The sequence below is a fragment of the Vulpes lagopus genome, chromosome 2 (genome assembly GCF_018345385.1).
Source record: "Vulpes lagopus strain Blue_001 chromosome 2, ASM1834538v1, whole genome shotgun sequence".
In the NCBI taxonomy this organism is placed as follows: domain Eukaryota; kingdom Metazoa; phylum Chordata; class Mammalia; order Carnivora; family Canidae; genus Vulpes; species Vulpes lagopus.
This window is the reverse complement of record NC_054825.1, coordinates 6,850,535-6,867,700: the sequence shown is the minus strand read 5'-3', so window position 1 is coordinate 6,867,700 and position 17,166 is coordinate 6,850,535. Positions and strand designations below refer to the sequence as shown.

The following is a 17,166-nucleotide window of genomic DNA, read 5'->3' as shown; positions in this document are numbered from 1 at the left end:
GGATATAGCTTTCTCCTGAAACGTTAGTGATGCAGATAAGCGTTCCACCCCAGGCCTCCTCCCCTCAACTGAAAGAGGGTAACCCCAGTCAGCATCACCCGTCTGTGGAACTCCGAAGGAACGCGCGTGGGTCTGTGTCTCCATTATTTTAGTAAGGGAGCAAGTGTCATTTTTGTTAAAAGCAACTGTGAGTAGCATCTCCGCTGGAACATAAGCAAGAGGAAGCCTGGTTCTCCTCTGCCTCCCCAGTACTCCCCGACAAATAGCAAGTGCTCAGAAAGAAAACGGCTAATGACTTCCAGTTAAGCGCGGGTGACAAGCATGTGGCCTACCAAGTGTCCAAAGGGGATGCAAGCGCTCCCTAACTGCCAAACCCTGGCACTAGGGACTGACACCCAATCTTGCAGCCAGCAAGGATGACAGCATATTAACACGGACACCCCAAGAATCTGGTGTGGACTCCTGACGGTCAAAACCAACAGCCCAGGGATCCCTGGGTGGTGCAGCGGTTTGGCGCCTGCCTTTGGCCCAGGGCGCGATCCTGGAGACCCAGGATCGAATCCCACGTCGGGCTCCCAGTGCATGGAGCCTGCTTCTCCCTCTGCCTGTGTCTCTGTGCCTCTCTCTCTCTCTCTCTGTGACTATCATAAATAAATAAAAATTAAAAAAAAAAAAAAAACAAAAACCAACAGCCCTTTCTCAGCTGCCATCTATCTTCCTGGCTGGTATACACCCCCCCACACACCCAGGACAGCACACACACGTGTGTACATGTGTACACATACACACACACACCCCTATGCGCTCATACTGCACCACCTGAAGCAGATACTATTAAAAGAGGCAGATTTAGGGGCACCTGGGTGGCTCAGTTGTTTAAGTACAGCTGACTTTGGCTCAGGTCATGACCTCAGGGTGGGTTCTGGGATCCAGCCCCACATCAGGCAGGGAGTTTGCTTCTCCCTCTGCTCCTGCTGTTTCTCTCTCAAATAAATTAAGTCTAAAAAAAAAAAAAAAAGATTTAAAGATAACTGAAACCTACCCTTGTCTTCGAGGAGTTCCAACAAGGAACAAGAATAGAATGCCTCGTGCTGGAGAAGCAGGCATGGAAGAAGGAAAGAGTAGATGGTCCCTCTGCCTGAACTCCCATTCAGATGCTCCCAGGTCAGTCTCCCCCAGAACCTCCTGGCGCACCGCACACCTGCCTTCTAGTCGCTTCCTCCCCATCGGCATGTCCCACCTGCCCCTCAAACTCAGCTTACCCACGTCATTGCCCTGACACTTGAGAGTTCCTGATTCTGAGTAAAACAAACCCAGACCTGCCCTGATTTCTAGTGCGTATTCCTGGAACCAACCAGGCCAGCCTCTAATGTGTGTTCACCTCGATGTCTGACGGACTGGAGAGTAATCCCAATGTTACCAATTCTGCGGCAGGAAGTAAAACTCCTAAGCATCATCTCTACAACATCTGTCAGAAGCCCAGCAGAATTAGTATTTTTTTTTGGAGAAAACGACAGTCCAATTCAACTGGTCGATATCCACTGGCCTTGTCCTTTCAATATTTTAAATTCCATCCCAAATCAAATGACAACCTTAGAAGGTCTCCTCACAGAACAGCTTCCTCTAATTTGTCCCTCAACAGGCTTCTGACTTTTTCCACTGGACCCAGGCACAAGCCGCAGCCTGACAGGTGTGGGGGTTACCAGACCTTGGGTGATGGTAACTATTCCCTGTACACCACTCCCTGTATTGGAGCATTTCTCTTTGTGGTCAGCTCTAGGACGCACATGGTCTCCCTAAACTCAGCTGTTCACGGCCAACTGTCCTGAAATTTACGGTTGCTGTATTTGCATTTCTTACCAACTCTGGCTCTCATCCCCTCTTACAACAGCCTATTGGTTGGTTGGGTTTCTTTTTTTTGGAGTCCAAGTACTTTCTCAAAAGAGGTAAGATATAAATAAGTAAATGGAATCTGCCCAAGGACACATTAGTAGCCCTTTAAACCAGGTCTTCAAAAGCACTGTCCCCAGGGACACCTGGGGGGGCTCAATGGGTTAAGTGTCTCCCTTCAGCTTAGGTCGTGATCCTGAGGTCCTGGGATTGAGTCCCACGTGGAAGGGGCTCCTTTGCTCAGCATCTGCTTCTCCCTCTTCTTCTGCATCTCTCTCCTGCCTGTGTGCTCTCTAGCTCTCAAAATAAGTAGATAAAATCTTAAAAAAAAAAAAAAAAAAAAGCAAAGCACTGGCCCGAGAGAAACTTGGAGAAGCTTCGAAGGCCAATAAAGCCAGCACACCCAGATTGCTGGGTCTTTTAGGCCCTGCCCACAAGGCAGCAGATATGCAGGTACAGCTCCAGAATATCCTCTTAACCAGTATCTTCACACTGAAAAGACTAGAAATGCATGTGCTACCACGTAATTTATCAGTGGGCTCCAAAAATCAACTTCTGGCAGTCAGAAATGCAAACAAGTTGGCATAGATGTTAAGACCCAAGAACTAAAGACCTTGACCCCCATGCTTCATTGAGTATCTGGCAGGGAGGGGAGACCACAGGGCACGGGAGAGGCAGGAGAGGGGCAATCAATGATCCTTCTACATATCCAGGGAAAGCCAAGCCAAGCCAAGTGGGCCCATGGCTCCTTTTTCCAGAGCCAGTGAACTCCACGGCCCACTGTCAGCAGAGCAAATGGTGTAGACTCTGCATCTGTCCTGTTAGTGGAGGACCATGGGAGGGGAGGATGCCCCCCCCCCCCAGCCACCCACTCGTCCTCCTTCCCACTGCACCACCATCAAGCAGAAAGCCAGCCTTCAGTTAAATGGTTTCAAAAACAGCTCCCTTTCCCTCCATGATGGGTAGCTCCATAACATTTTATAACTGCTTTAGAAAACTAAACAATATACCTATTCTATAACCAGTAATTCCATTTTTAGGAATTTACCCAAGAGAAATGAAAATGTAGGCCCATAAAAAGACATGTGCAAGAATGATCCATAGCAGCTTTATTCAGAACAGCCAAAAGCTGGAAACAGCCCAAGCATCCATCAACAGGTAAATGGGTAAACAGTGTGACCGATTCCTACAGTGGAATCCTACACAGCCATTAAGAAGGAACAGGTGACTGATCCAAGCAAAAACATGCCAGGAGCTCAAAAAACATTATGCTGAATCAGAAAAAGCTTTTGCAAAAAGGTACATGGGGTATAACATACATGAATGCATAACCTATAGGTATGTATATTATATAGTATGGTATTCACAAACAAGCAAAATTAATCATGGGACGGGGGGGGGGGAGGTTGGGGTTGCCTGAGGTGATCAGAGACAGGAATGGGGACTGTTTGGAAAGGGCCAGAAGAGAAATTTCTGCAGCAACGGCATGCTCTAGCTCCTGCGAGGGCACAGGTGTGTGCAATCTGCCAGCGAAGTGATCGGCACACTTAGGGATCTAAGCCTTTCGTTTTACCGCATGCCCCCCGCTCCCTCCCCCTAATTTTTACCTCTAGAGGAAAACAAAACAAAGGGGTAACACAAGCAAGTCAACGTCAGATAGTGAGATGCACGCTGAGAGACTCAGGGGTAGAGGTGAGCAGGATCCGGAAAGGTAGCCAAGAAACATTGCCAAGTAAAAGACAGGCTGATGGGCAGAGGGCAGGAGAGCGCTTCAGCAGTCAGGCGGGGGTGGAAGCGTGGGCTCGCTGCAGAATCACGTCCACATGGGGAGCCTCTCGCTCATGGCAATCCGTACAAGTCCTGTCTCTGGAATGAGGCCCACGGGAACCGAGAGAGGCAGGGGCCATTCGCCCACCCAGAGCGGGAATCCCAGCAGCCCAGGTAGGAGATCCACTCCCAATCCAAGTGTGGGATCACCATGCACCCAAATAACGCCCACTCTTTCCATGAACAGACATGAATCCAAGGAGCCAAGGCCAGGGCCGTTTTTAGGACCAGGTGCTAATGCAGACTGATAAATCAGGAAGCCCCTGCCCAGGGGACAAGCCACTGGAGCAGCCAGCAGGGTTTCAGACCCTCCCTCTCCAAGCCCCTTCAGGGCCAGTACAGCCTTTTGCCAACAAATAGCTTCCAAAGAGCAAAACAATTAGCTAGGGCCCATTTGGAAGCACACTGTAAATGCCATACGGCTGTAACACAACGTTGTGAAGGATCATGTCCTATCAAAATAGTCTCAAGGTATGCCCCCACATGGGCTGGACATACCAGCCCCACATATCACCAAAGAGACTTTTAAAGAATTAAATATAGGGATCCCTGGATGGCGCAGCGGTTTGGCGCCTGCCTTTGGCCCAGGGCGCGATCCTGGAGACCGGGGATCGAGTCCCACGTCGAGCTCCCGGTGCATGGAGCCTGCTTCTCCCTCTGCCTGTGTCTCTGCCTTTCTCTCTCTCCCTGTGACTATCATAAATAAATAAATAAATAAATAAATAAATAAATAAATAAATAAATAAATAAATAAATAAATAAATAAATAAATAAATAAATAAATAAATAAATAAATAAAAAGAATTAAATATATAGAAAGGGCCCACAAGCTCCCAGGTGAAATAGAGCATGGACCCTCTGAAAGGCCGCCCACTCCCCTTTCATTCCTGCTGCTCCCCCCAGATGGTGGGCAAACTACAATAAAAGCACATGTGAGAGGCATGAGCAGCAGCAAGGCAAGGCTGAGGGAGTCAGGACCCCGATGGAACCCTGGTGCTCGGACTTGGGCCACTCCTGGCAATCACCAGGCACGCGCCCCGCACTTAAAGAGTCAGACAAACCGCACTGGGAGAGGACATATGGCTTGCTGCCCAAACTGGAAGAAATTCCTGGGCACTATCCCTCTGACCTACTTCATAAAGTTCAAAGTGTGTGAAGAGTCCTCCAAAAACAACGCCAGACAAGATGAGCTGTGCAAGAAACTTCTCAGGGAACACGAAAAGGCAGTCAGAGGGAGATATGGGTCAGACTCTGGCAAAGGAGATGGGGGGCGGGGGGGGTGACCTCCGCCTGTTGTGTACAGTTCAAGGCAGAGGAGAATGCTCAGGCATAATCAGTTGGCTGCTCAGAGGAGTCCCAACTCTTACAGAAAAGGCCTGGGGGTGCTTGGATGGTTCAGTGGCTTGAGTGTTCACAACTGGTAATTTTGGCTCAGGTCATGATCTCAGGGTCATGAGATTGAGCCCTGTTGTTGGGCTCCACGCTCAGCAGGGAGTCTGCTTGAAATTCTCCTGCTCTTCCTCTCCCTCTGCACCTCTCCCCACCCATCTCAAGTAAATAAACCTTAAAAAAAAAAAAAAAAAAAAAAAGAAAGAAAGAAAGGAAGAAAGCAAGCAAGGAAGCAAGCCAACCAGGCCAGCTGGCCTGGCATCCCTGCCATGCTCAGGCCCCAGCTGGGGGCAGCCTGTGAGAACAGAGGCTCTATGAGTGCCAAGCTGGATTCCAGATGCAGAACACAGTAGTTAGGGCCACCAGTCGAATCCATTCCCAGGAGCGGAAGATACCAGAGAGGCACGTTTTCAAGGCTGCCACCCCATACCAGATCACGTCTACAGTTTTACAACCCAAGATTTTATTGTGAACTTCTCTAAAGACTGATGATCCCCTCTCAGGGCCACCCGGCTGCACCCAAAGCATTGGGGTGGATGGCATTTGGCAGCGTGAGGCAGGGAGCCTTGCAAGGACACCCACCCTCAGGGACTCACAGCCTAGTGGGAGCCTCCACCCGCTACCCCAACAGCAAACAAGAAGGGAGTGGGAGACAGTCTCCAGGAGGAAGCACCTAAATGGACATGAGGGGATGGAGAAGGGCCACCTTCTCACTGAGGCAGAGTGTGTCGCAGGGTTGGCTTGGATTGACCATCAAGGTAATGAATTTCCCAAACTAGGGCGTTAGTTACATGAACGCTGCTTCAACAAACCCAGAACGGAGTTAACAGCTCAACACAACACAAGCTTATTTCTGTATCACACAAAGATCAGTGTTCCTGAGCATGGGCAACTCTTCACAGGGTGATCCAGGGACCCAGGATGCTAGGTTACCTTCTGCTGGACAATCGGGGGGTGGGAGGGGAAGGAGGGACAGACACTGGTTTCTTAACTACTTCTGCCAGGAAGGGCCACCTATTCCAACCAGGACTCCATTGCCACGAACTGTCCTGGGACTTCTGGTAGATGCCCAGATGGCAGCAGTGCAGCCGCTCCAGTGTTAAGTCCCTACCAGTGAAGGGAAGCGTGGGCCTTTAATGAACATCTGGTCACCTCCACGCACACACCTGCCAACTCAGCCTTGGGACAGGCTTATTTTGGAAGCAATATAGGCTCTGGTTCTCTGAACACAAGAATCCAAGGCTATCTGACCATAGGACCTAACCTGAAAAGAGATGCCCACTCCAGAAAGGCATCTATTAAATATTCCTGTTGCCACAGCAGTAAAGTAGAAGTCTGATCGCAACTCAACTTTTACTCATCAACTGAAAGTTTTAAGTTAAAAGACCCAACCCTAAAACTTTTAAAGTCTGCAAAATGCTCTCAAGTCCACCAAGTCTAAGATACTATCAAATCGGACACCGAGCATTATTTCATAAGTCACTAGGAAAGAAAATAATACTGTCCATTAAACTATGGCATGTATCGATTTCGTGACTGCTCAATCCCAGACATGCTCAATGGTGAACATCAACAGCCTAGGAAGCAGCACAGAAATCACCAGTTCATGGACGGGGAGCCCCAGCCTCTGTCCTGGGTTGGGTGACTTGCCAAAGGTTACGTAGCCGGTTGGGGAGAGGGAGTCAGTTTCCAACCAGCCTGGCTTAGCACCTACACCTGTGTCGAGCCCCAGCCCATTTGCAAACTCTCACAGAACCAGTCACGCTCCAATATCCTCACATCCATATAGACTCTCCTTCAAATGGCAAATCAAGCACCCTGGGTGGAATATTCTTATAAACTCATTTGAATTAAAAAAAAAAAAAAACCCACTCCACTAAAATACGGATTTTCATCTGCATGACACTTTACCAACAAATTCCGCAACATTCGAGTGAGAACAGATGATGTACTGAAACATCAAAAACAAGAATCCGATTTGGTAAACAGTTGAGCGCTATTTTCACATCATCCTAATGAATTTAGTTTCAATAAACGCAAATCAGCAAACGCTCTGAAAATTCTAATGGTATGGCACAAAATGATTCTTTGAATGACAGCCCCAGAAAGCAAACTCTTCCCAGCAAGTGACAGATACCACAAGAGAAAAATCAAAACAGAGGACTCCGTGCAAAAGGTCCACTTATGGCTGGTGGGTCTGAAACTTGGCCCTGGGCATGCTGCCCATGTACAGTTCCCCGGACTGTGTGTGAAGCCAGTGGAGGAACTCTAGACCCCTGAATCCTACTCAAACTGCTCAATCTGATTACCAGGTGTCTGGCACATGCAAATATGGGTACAGCAGGTGGGTCAGCCGTCACAAAAGACACTGCACAGATTTCTGGTCATATTCTTGCCGAGAGCAGGCTCCTGTCTCTAGATCAAACTCAGTAGGGCCCCCAGCATCAAATCAAGGGCAGGAAATGTCTGAGGATAGGGAGAGGATACAGGCCCAGACTCCCCCACAGCCCTACTCAGCTCCGCACCATCCTCTACGGTGTGTCTGAATCCCGTGGGCCCTCTGAAAGGGGTTGGTGCCCAGGTTAAACCTCAGCAGTGACTTTACTAGCACTTGGTTAAACTCAAGAGTGCAGTGAGCAAGCAGGAGACAGGGAAACAGATACTCTGGAGAGACGCAGGCAGAGCCATCTCTTCCAAGAGGCGTCTGGGCCCCTGTCTTCTCCATCGGAAAACGGCGGCTGTTGGTGAGCTGTCCTTGGAACATGTCTAAACACAACTGTCAACCATAAACCACTATAAAAGGCTGGACTGGTCTTTTGAAATGATGTTTTAGCTTGGACAATTAACAAATTCAGAATCGTTTAAAAAAAAAAGCTCCCTTTAAAAAACAAGTGTACCCGTCTCTCCAGACTGCGAGCTCTGTGAGGACAAGGAAGTGGCCCCCTATTACTCTATTTCTCCTGGAGCCTCACATGTGGGAATCAACACACGATTACCTGGATTCTGAGTGTCTGACAGATACTTCCTGGCCGTGGCCCCAAGATTATAGGAGTTTGTGTTTTGTTTTGTTTTTTTTCTTTTGCATGGACAATGAAGTTCGGTTCCAAAAAGAAAGGCACAGAAAAGCATTTAAGACTTCACTGGTATGATTTTAAGCAAGAAACAAGATCTGATTTTAAAAGCATGTCATCAGCAGGAACAAATAAAAACATGTGAAAGCCACAAACACATTATTTTTCATTTGCTGTGAGTCCAAGGATCAAGGTAGCCCCCAATGGCCAGACTCATGCAGCTGGAGCTCTTAAATCCATCACCTATTCTGGGCCTGCAGCCTTTCCATCAAGTAATTGTTATGACTCCCAACTCGTCAAGAGGGAGGTGGAGGCTCTGAGCCTTATGCCACAGTCCACAGCGCAAAAGCAGATTCAAACCCAACCAGCGGAAGGCCAACAGGACAGGAAGAATAAGGTGAAATGGGATCAGGCTTCAAGACGGACCCCCCCCATGGAGAATTTAGGACTCTGTGCTTCTGGCCACCCCACCCCCTTCAGCCAGGTGGCCAGAGGGGGTAGCAGACAACACGGTTCCAGCTCTGAGCTCAGGGCCCATCCAGGAACCCCAGGCAGGGACTGGGGAATCCGCGAGACCCCATGACCCTAATGGTCCATCACCTACTGGCGACTCCTCAATGAGAAGGGAGCTGGCCAGGTTCCCAAAGCAGACGAAAGATCACAAAACACTCGGCTAGAAAACTGTGCCACCTGCCACAGCAGTCCCAGATACCCAGTTCTGCACAGCAAGGAGTCCCCAGCTGATGAAGGCGAAGCCCCCGGCACCCTCACCCTCAGGTGCCAGCTCTTTACCCACGAGAGCTCAGGGAGGCAATCAGCCGACAGGATCAGACCGGTAGGGCTTCATCCCATCTGAACCTCCAGGCTTTCCCTCATTCCCCTCCCCAGCCTGGAAGCCAAGTCAGGCACAGCCCTCCCCCTGACCCCAGCTGGGGCCTCTCAGTCCAGCCTGCTGGCCAGCTGCCCCTGCCCCACCCCTGAACCCCCAATGGCTTCATCCCAACGCCACTCAGTCACCCAGGACCTTGTGATGTTTAGAGTCTCAAACCCTTTCCCTTTCATAATAAAGGGGAGGCAGCTGGATCCCATCCCACAGTGGGCTGTGGGGCGCTGCCACCCACTCAGGCCAGCTAGAAAGCCTCTCCCTGACTCAGGAATCAGTTACCATGAGTTCACTTCCTCCTCTGTGGGGACACCAGCACCCCTCATCCCCGCCCCCAGCCCGGTGGCCTGAAAGCAAGACAATTCCTGGCAGCTCCTCCAGGGCTTCCTTTGTTCCCCGTTCAGCACCCACCCTGCAACCCTTGCAGCCTTGACCTCCTCCCTCTCCCTCCTGTCCTGGAGGATCAGAACACATCTCCCCACCCCAGATGACAAAGAACCCCAGGCAGGGGCTCTGAACAGTATGAGTTCCCAGGCTGCTGCAAGAACTGCCAAGAGTTGGATTCTTGTCCTACAAAAATGCATACAGGACCCTCCCCACCCCATCCCCTTGACTAGCGCCACCCCTGGGGCTCACAGCCACCCCGGAGCATGGAGCCCTGAGAGGTCCAGGGCCCGAGCCCTGCCACCAGCTTCTGTCCTTCCCACTGACCGAGGCAGGAAGACCGGGAGGCTCCTCGAAGTGACTTCTCAGGAGGCCGGAGACGCAGCTTTCCTGACTTATAAGCAGGAGGGGCCCTGAGGCCGATGGGATCCCAGCAGCTAGGGCTCCCCCACCCCCACCCTCAGCCTCACGTGCTCACAGGCACCTGTCCTGCCAACCTGACCCCACTTTCACTCCCAGAGAAAACGGCACAGCCCCAAAGGCCCTCACCTGTTGATGGGAGACACTGGGCGTGAGCAGCTCTGGGTCACCTGCTGTCTGGCCCTGCAGCACCGTCGGACCTGGGACCTGTCGCATCGGACACACGGTCGAGGAGCTGGGCTCCCCGGAAGCCTCTCTCTGCCCGGAGCCCCCGTCTGTGGGGCAGGGAGGTCGGGACTCGCTTGATCCTCTGGCTCATGACTTCCCAGGGCATCTGGCCCACGGGCAGAAAGGGCCAAGTGGCCTCAGCTGAGGGCGGCGAGGCAGGGCAGTGGCTCTCTCCAGTTGCCCGTTAGAATCATCGAGGAGCTTCGCCAATTACCCGCGGCAGGTCCCACCCCGAGGCCGCCGACTCGGAACCTCTGAGGGTGGGGCTGGGCTGAGACCCTTTCCTCAAAGCCCCCAGGTGATGTAGGTCCAGACGGGGATGCTGGAGGGAACTCAGGCCGCCCCTCCCCAGCGCCACCCGCAGCGCACAGCCCACCTCCTTCCTGACGCCCTCCCTGACCTCAGTGTCCGCGGACCGGAGCCCGGGTCCCCTTGCTGGGGCTGCCCTCTGGGTGGGAGGTCTGCTCCTTGCAGGCAGGACCTCGTCAGGCTTGTCCCCGCTGCCGTCCCTGAGAGGAGGAAAGGCCCCCACCCTCCCTCGGTGTGGCCAGACAAGGAAGAGGCAAGAAGGAAAGCGAACCCCCTCTGCCAGGAATGAGGGTGCTCAGCACCTTCCCAGCCTCCCTAGCCAGGGGTGATTCACGCCTAAACCACCCCTGCAGAGCTCCCTGAACCCCCACCCTGTCCCTACCACAGGCCGGGGCTGCGGAACTGGCACCCACAATCGGTTAGAAGGCACCGTCCAGAACACAGGCTACGAATCCCTCCAAAATACCTCCGCCAGGCCACGGACACCCAGGGACAGAGACACACAGCGCGTCCTCCCCAAAGGCTAACAGGACGTCCCCGCGGAGGTGCTGCCCGTGGCCTTGAAAGAGGCCGGAATGATTTCAAATGGGCTGCGGGCACAGGCGCGGGGGGAAGGAGGGGGGTACTAGGAGGGGCCAGGTCACCAAACTCTCCCCACCCGCGTGACATCACCTCCAGGATATGGGATGTTTATTTTTAACAAGGTCTCATGTTCCTGCTTAGCTAAAAATCTAAATTCCCCCTCTGGGGGCACCTGGGTGGCTCAGTGGTTGAGTTTCTGCCTTCGGGGCGTGATCCCTGGGTCCTGGGATCCAGTCCCACGTGGAGCTCCCCGCAGCGAGCCTCCTCTCTCTGCCCATGTCTCTGCCTCTCTGTCTCTCTCGAATTAATTAATTAATTAATTAAAATAATAAATTCCCCTTCTGGGTCTTCACATACCAGTGGTGCCCAAATCACAACTCACCAAAACCTCGAAAGCACCAACGATCTCAGAGGAAGGGTCTAAAAAGAAAAAGGGACGTGGAAATCAGGCACTAGAAGGACGGTCTAGGAGGAACGGGTCTGCTGGATCAGAACGGGTTCTGTGTTTTACAAGGGGCTACGATACGAGCCTACAGAGACGGGTGTTCCCCCTCTGGGTGCAGCTGCAGAGACCAAACCCAGAGCAGGGCCTGGGAACCCCTGCCCCCCAACATCCAGCCCCCAGTCCCCACGGTCTCCAGCCCCCACCAGGCAGCCAGCGAGCAGCCGGTTCCCCTCAAGGATGGCGAACAGCACACACACAATATCAAGGGTCAGACTTTATCTTTTAAATGCACAGTGTGCCTGAGCCAAAAACAAAACAAAAAGCCTTTCCAAGATGCTTTCCAAATTCCAGAAACACACTGGGCTGGAAAAATGGAGCCCGGTTTCCTCTTATTTTTAATCTCGCATTGGCTAGGTTTATAATAAAAGAGAATTACCTATTTATTTGCTTACCTTACTTGGAAAGACAATAAATTGGAAAGGCTTCATAAATCTCACAGGGAAGTCTTTAAACAAGGACTGTCAGCAAAAATCCGTAAATAACCTTCTGCCAGTCTCTAGCAATCACCTCCACCACACATTCTTTTTCCTTCCTGCTTTTGTACTAATCTTCTAGCAAACAAATCCAATCAAGCACCAAAAAAAAAAAAGAGACATTTTTATTCTTATTGAGGTAAGGCTCAGAAAATACCCGGGAGTCACCGGGCCGCTGACTGGGGTCGCCTGTAAGAAGGATCCGCTGCAGGGGAGGCCCCAGGGGGCAGGCCGAGGGCTACCTCTGCACCCCCCAAATGCAGCCACACAGCTCCCCCCGATTCACCAAATCCAGGTCAGGAGTCAGCTTCACAAACGGAGCCAGGGACTCAGCATTAATCTCCAGCACACCATAGGCCGAACCCCGAAACAGACGCCTAATGACACAAGATCATGCTCAGGCTGACAAGTTGTGGCCTGTTGGCCCACCTGGGGGTAAGCTGGTGTCAACGCTGGCTGTGTTTGCGGCCAGCCCTGAGAACCCCAGCATCGGCCAGAGCTGCAGGATGCAGGCAGCTGCTGGTCAAGTTCATGCATCCCTGTCCTGCCGGTGAGGTTCACGGATTCCTGGCATCCCTAAACCCATCCACGAGGCCCCACTGCCACCACATTCGCAGGACTTGCAAGGCAACTGGTGGATGGGGTTGATTAAAATGACCTTCGGCAGCTCTGAGAGCGGGGAAGATGGACAGTCTCACACTGAGGTTTCAAGGACTATGCTAAAAATAAGTTTAAATAAGAGGCAGGAGGAGGCTCGTGGATAATCAAATGTGCAAGACTTGAAAGAGCTGCTGTAATCAATTTACATATCAGGAAAGTAAAATTACCATAACCAGAGGGAAAATTTCTCCAAGCCAAAAGGTTAAAAAAAAAAATTTGACCAGCAAACCACTACCCAGATGGAAATGGAAATGTGTCTTCAGAAAGCACCACCCCCTTGAAATGCCTGTCTGCTTCCAGAGCCTCGAAGCTTCACTGCAAGACCTCGATTCTTGGGTGTGAGATGCATGACTCAGGAAACCCAAACCTACTTGTGCACATCCACAGGCTCACTCGGACAGTTAGCTCTGCAAAGGACGGGGCTTTGGTCTCAACTCCCCCTGAGGTTCCTGTGCAGCAGCTGTCACCAAGAACTGTGTCCCTGCAAGCCACCGAGCTGCCCCGAGCTTAACCCAACTCAAGAACATCCAGCCCGTGAGAGGCACTTAGCTGTATTATTAGGGATGCGCCAGATCCATTTATTTTTATATTGTCCTCCTTGGCCCATTCCTGGCACTCAACAAAAAGCAGCTATATTCTTATTTATCTACCAAATGAATGTATTTCTAGTATTCTTGAGCACAGGCAAAGGCCCTTCTTAGCTGGCTCCCTTTGAAAGAGTCATTTGACGATGTGCACACCTCAAGAATGTTCTCTTTCTTTTCCAGCTGGGCCTAGGCATACAATAACAGCAAGCTGCTCACCCCTCAGGCAAATCAGAGTGGCTCCCCATTCACTTCCTTCCAAGTCAGCTGGAATTTTAGGATCCACCCAAGGGAGCGGCTTCTCACCTAGAATTTGCCCTGTGGAGACAGAAGGCATCCGGAGAGCAGGACAGAAGCAGGAGCTGGGCTGCCTGGAACCGCGGTCCTACTGTGGTCACAGCAGGGCACCACAGCCACACGAAAAGCTTTGATTGCTGTGCATAGCACAGCAGATGCTTATTGACACCCTTCGGACCATAAAACACTTTTCTCTCTTATCTCTGTGCTTTCAACTTTTGCCCTAAGAAACTCCAGCCTCTGAGCAAGTTTCTTCCCCCTGGCAAGGGTCAGGCAAGGGAACTGGTGTCACAAGGCTGTCTGGCGGTATGTGCCCGGGCACCTCACAGCAGCCACGTCTCGCAGGCTCTCCAGGCTGGGGGAATCTGGGCCTTCCCCCTGCCTGTGGGTAGAAGCGACTCCTCCAAAATCACCATGGCCAGAGTGGACTGGTGGCCGCATACAGACAACTTCTGCTCAAGGTCCCGGACGCCAGTTCAAACAGCCCTTGTCCCACTGGCCTCTGAAGCCGTCCTGGGACACGGAATGCCAACCTTTCTGCTACTGACCCTGGCTCCAGTCTCCTTGCACTGAGAAGCCCCCCAAAGTCCTATATGCACGTGTCTGCACCTCCATCTGCTCCCTCCCTGAATGGCAGCCCATACACGACCACCCTCCAAGAGGCCAAGGATGCTTAGACATGAATTTCAGGCCAGGACAAGGTCAGGTTCAGTCTGAGCTCACAGGCTTCAGGGGGTTTCCTAACACACCCAGGAAGCATTGTGAACCACTCTGGCTCGAGCAGCGCGTTCTCCCACCCTCAGAGCTGGGCCCTGGCGGGGAGGCACTGAAGACAGAACCAGCACTGAAGACATTTCCAGCAGCCATCAGAAAAGTCAATAAATGCAGCAATCCCCAGCTAGCACTTTTAAAAACTCCCAGATTCATTTCATAAAACTCCCCCCCAACTGAACGGAAACAGGAGAATATTAAATACTATGAAGAAAGCCAGTCGATGTCGGCGCCCATGCAGTGACAGGGAATGCTCTGCAGCCCGTCCAGCCCCACCTCATTAAGCATCCCTCATCAGGGAGACCCTGACCCTGGGGTGCAGGTACTAGGGTGGGATGCTGAGCGGGTGGTCCACTGCTGGATCCGCCAGCTGCTGACCTTCCCACCGGAAAGCCCTCTGGTCCCTCCAGGCTTTCCCCACGCCGCCCTTCTTGCCCTTCTTGACCACAGGAAGGTGGCTGGCCTGGTTGGCCTCTGCCTGCAGGAAGGCAAATGGGAACCTGAGGGCACCCCACTGCTGCCCCGTGCCCCCCGGAGTCACAGAACACCGAATGGCCACACTGCCTGCTTGCTGCAAAGCCACTTCCCCCAAGGAGGAGAAAGGAGGAAGCAGCCAGTGACGTGGTGGTCACTCGCGATCCCTCTGGACCTGGAGCCAGCAGCCTGGGTGGACAGAGAAGCACCTGTCTCCGGACACCTTCCAAGAAGGGCTGGCAGGACATTGTGTGGAGGAGGGTGAGCAGCTGTTGCGTGCGTGTCCCCAGGAAGCCCGGGGACAATGGCCTGAGAAAGCACCCAGGCCTGTATGTATGGCTTTGGAACCAGCCCCTCTGGGCAGAGAAAAGACAAGATTCCAACTACAGGGACTGGCCTTTGATCCAGCTAAATGCTTAAGTCTTGGGCTTCTTTGGGACGGCACGGGCAGTGCCACACCCAAGCAAGTCTACCTGCTGGGACTGGAGAAGTCCCCCTGAGCCAAGTGAGACCCCTGGATGTCCTGGGAAATCCCGGCGCCTCACAGGACACCGGTGCCTACCTCCCCAAACTTCCTAGGCTGGCCTTTCTGCCGACAAAAAGGGGCGATTTCATCAGTGGCCGGCAGGGGCGAGACATAACTACCAAGGGGCATGGGACAACTTTCCTTGGTGATGGAACTGGTTCTGCAGCCACTTGGTGTTTACATATCTTTTGTCAAAACTTGCAGGACTGCAGGTGGAAAGGGTGAATCGGAGCTGTATGGAAATTACACCTGTGTGAAAGTTTCTAAACATCGATCCCCACGAAGGACCAAAACAAATAATAAAACAAGGTATCCTCTCCTGTAGTCCCAGGCGGTGACCTCAGCCTCCAGCTCTCCCCAGGAAGGCACCTCCGTCCCAATCCCAAAGTCCCAATCCCAACACCCAGCAGAGTGTCGACGTCTCCACAGAGCGTCTCTGAAACTCAGCTGCACATCACACAATCTTGTCAGGGGAGACCCTTTCATTACCTCCAGCAGCTCGGTAGCCAGGAAAGGAGAAATGACACTCCCCTCAAGTACCCTTCCTTGGTTGCCCCTGCAGTCTCCTCCATCCCAGGCAGCCTCGTCTCGGTCCCTTTATTCTAACTGCGGACCCATCCGATCAAGCCAGGAACGGACAGGCTACCCGTGGCCCCACCCGTGGTAATCATCCTGGGGAAGCGTGGGACGTGCATGCACGGGCAAGGCCATGGCCCTCTGAGAGCCCCCAGAGGCCACACCCAGCCCAACAAGTCCCCATCAGTAGGTGTTGGGACTGCAAGCATGCCTCAATCCAGAGAAGCCAGGGATCCCCCACTGAAGGAGAGAAGAGCAGCCCTGGAGGTCACTCAAGATCAGAGCCAGGACAAGACCGGAGCTTTCCCTTGCTGCTCCTTCGTTAAACAGGATCACCACCACCCCTGCCCCTGAAGATGACCAGTGTGGGGCAGAAGATAAAGAGACAGTGACAAAATTGCCTTCAGCCCTATCCTGGCACCTGGGCTTCTCTGTGGAGGGACACAGCAGGCTCATGTCCAGGAGCTCAGAGTGAAACAGACACTCAAGCTCTGGTGTAACATATGCTGGGTGAAAAGGATGACAGACCCACCACGTAGCCCAAGGACTTGAGCAGACCCCCAACGAGTGACCTACCATATATGTAGCCCAAGTACTTGACCCACCGTCCCCCTGTCCATCCACCACCCATCAGGCACCTGGGCCTGTTAGTCTGAGTACCAAACACTCTTCTGACAGCTCCTCCACCCTCGACATTGCCCTAAAAGGCCATGCCTGGCGATACTGATCTGAACTCAGGGCCACCCCATAACCCTCTGGGCCCTCTCTTTGCCTCTTCAGACCCAGAGTCCTTCCCACCACACTTCATTCTCTCTACTCCAACTCCAATAACCACTACTGCTCCGACTACGAATAAGAATAGTAATAATGCCCACATGGGAGATCTTCCTCAAGGTGCATGTCAAGGGCTTGCCATACATTAAGTCGTTTAACCCTCACAGATTCCCTGAGCACCCATCGGCCCATTGTGAAGACATTCAGGCACATACGTGGGGTCACTTCCCAAGGATTTCACCAGGGGGCTGGTGTCCTGGGACCGGAAGTCCACATATGTTTGTTAGTTTTAAAGATTTATTTATCTATTTGACAGAGAGAGAAAGAGAGAGAGAGAACACGCACAAGCAGGGGAAGCGGCAGGCAGAGGGAAAAGGAGAAGCAGGCTCCCTGGTGCCAATGTGGGGCTCGATTCCAGAACCCCAGGACCATAACCTGAGCCTAGGGCAGATGCTTAACCAACTGAGCCACTTGAGGTGCCCCTGGAGATTATGTTCTTAAGCTCTACACAGCACGTCTACAGTGGTCAGAGAGCACTACAAA

At 52.3% G+C, this 17,166-nt stretch overlaps 1 protein-coding gene across 7 annotated transcripts in view; it reads right to left on the bottom strand.

The window, feature by feature from the left end:
* CTBP2 (C-terminal binding protein 2) overlaps window positions 1-17,166 on the bottom strand; it is a 156,857-nt gene that overhangs the window by 121,478 nt on the left and 18,213 nt on the right. Inside the window, exon 1 of one of the 7 annotated variants that reach the window (XM_041743244.1) lies at window positions 9,994-10,762. The exons of the other annotated variants lie outside the window; for them this stretch is intronic. The gene's annotated coding sequence lies outside the window, so the exon portion shown is untranslated. Of the gene's footprint in view, window positions 1-9,993; window positions 10,763-17,166 lie in introns of those variants that run through there. 7 annotated transcript variants of the gene reach the window in all.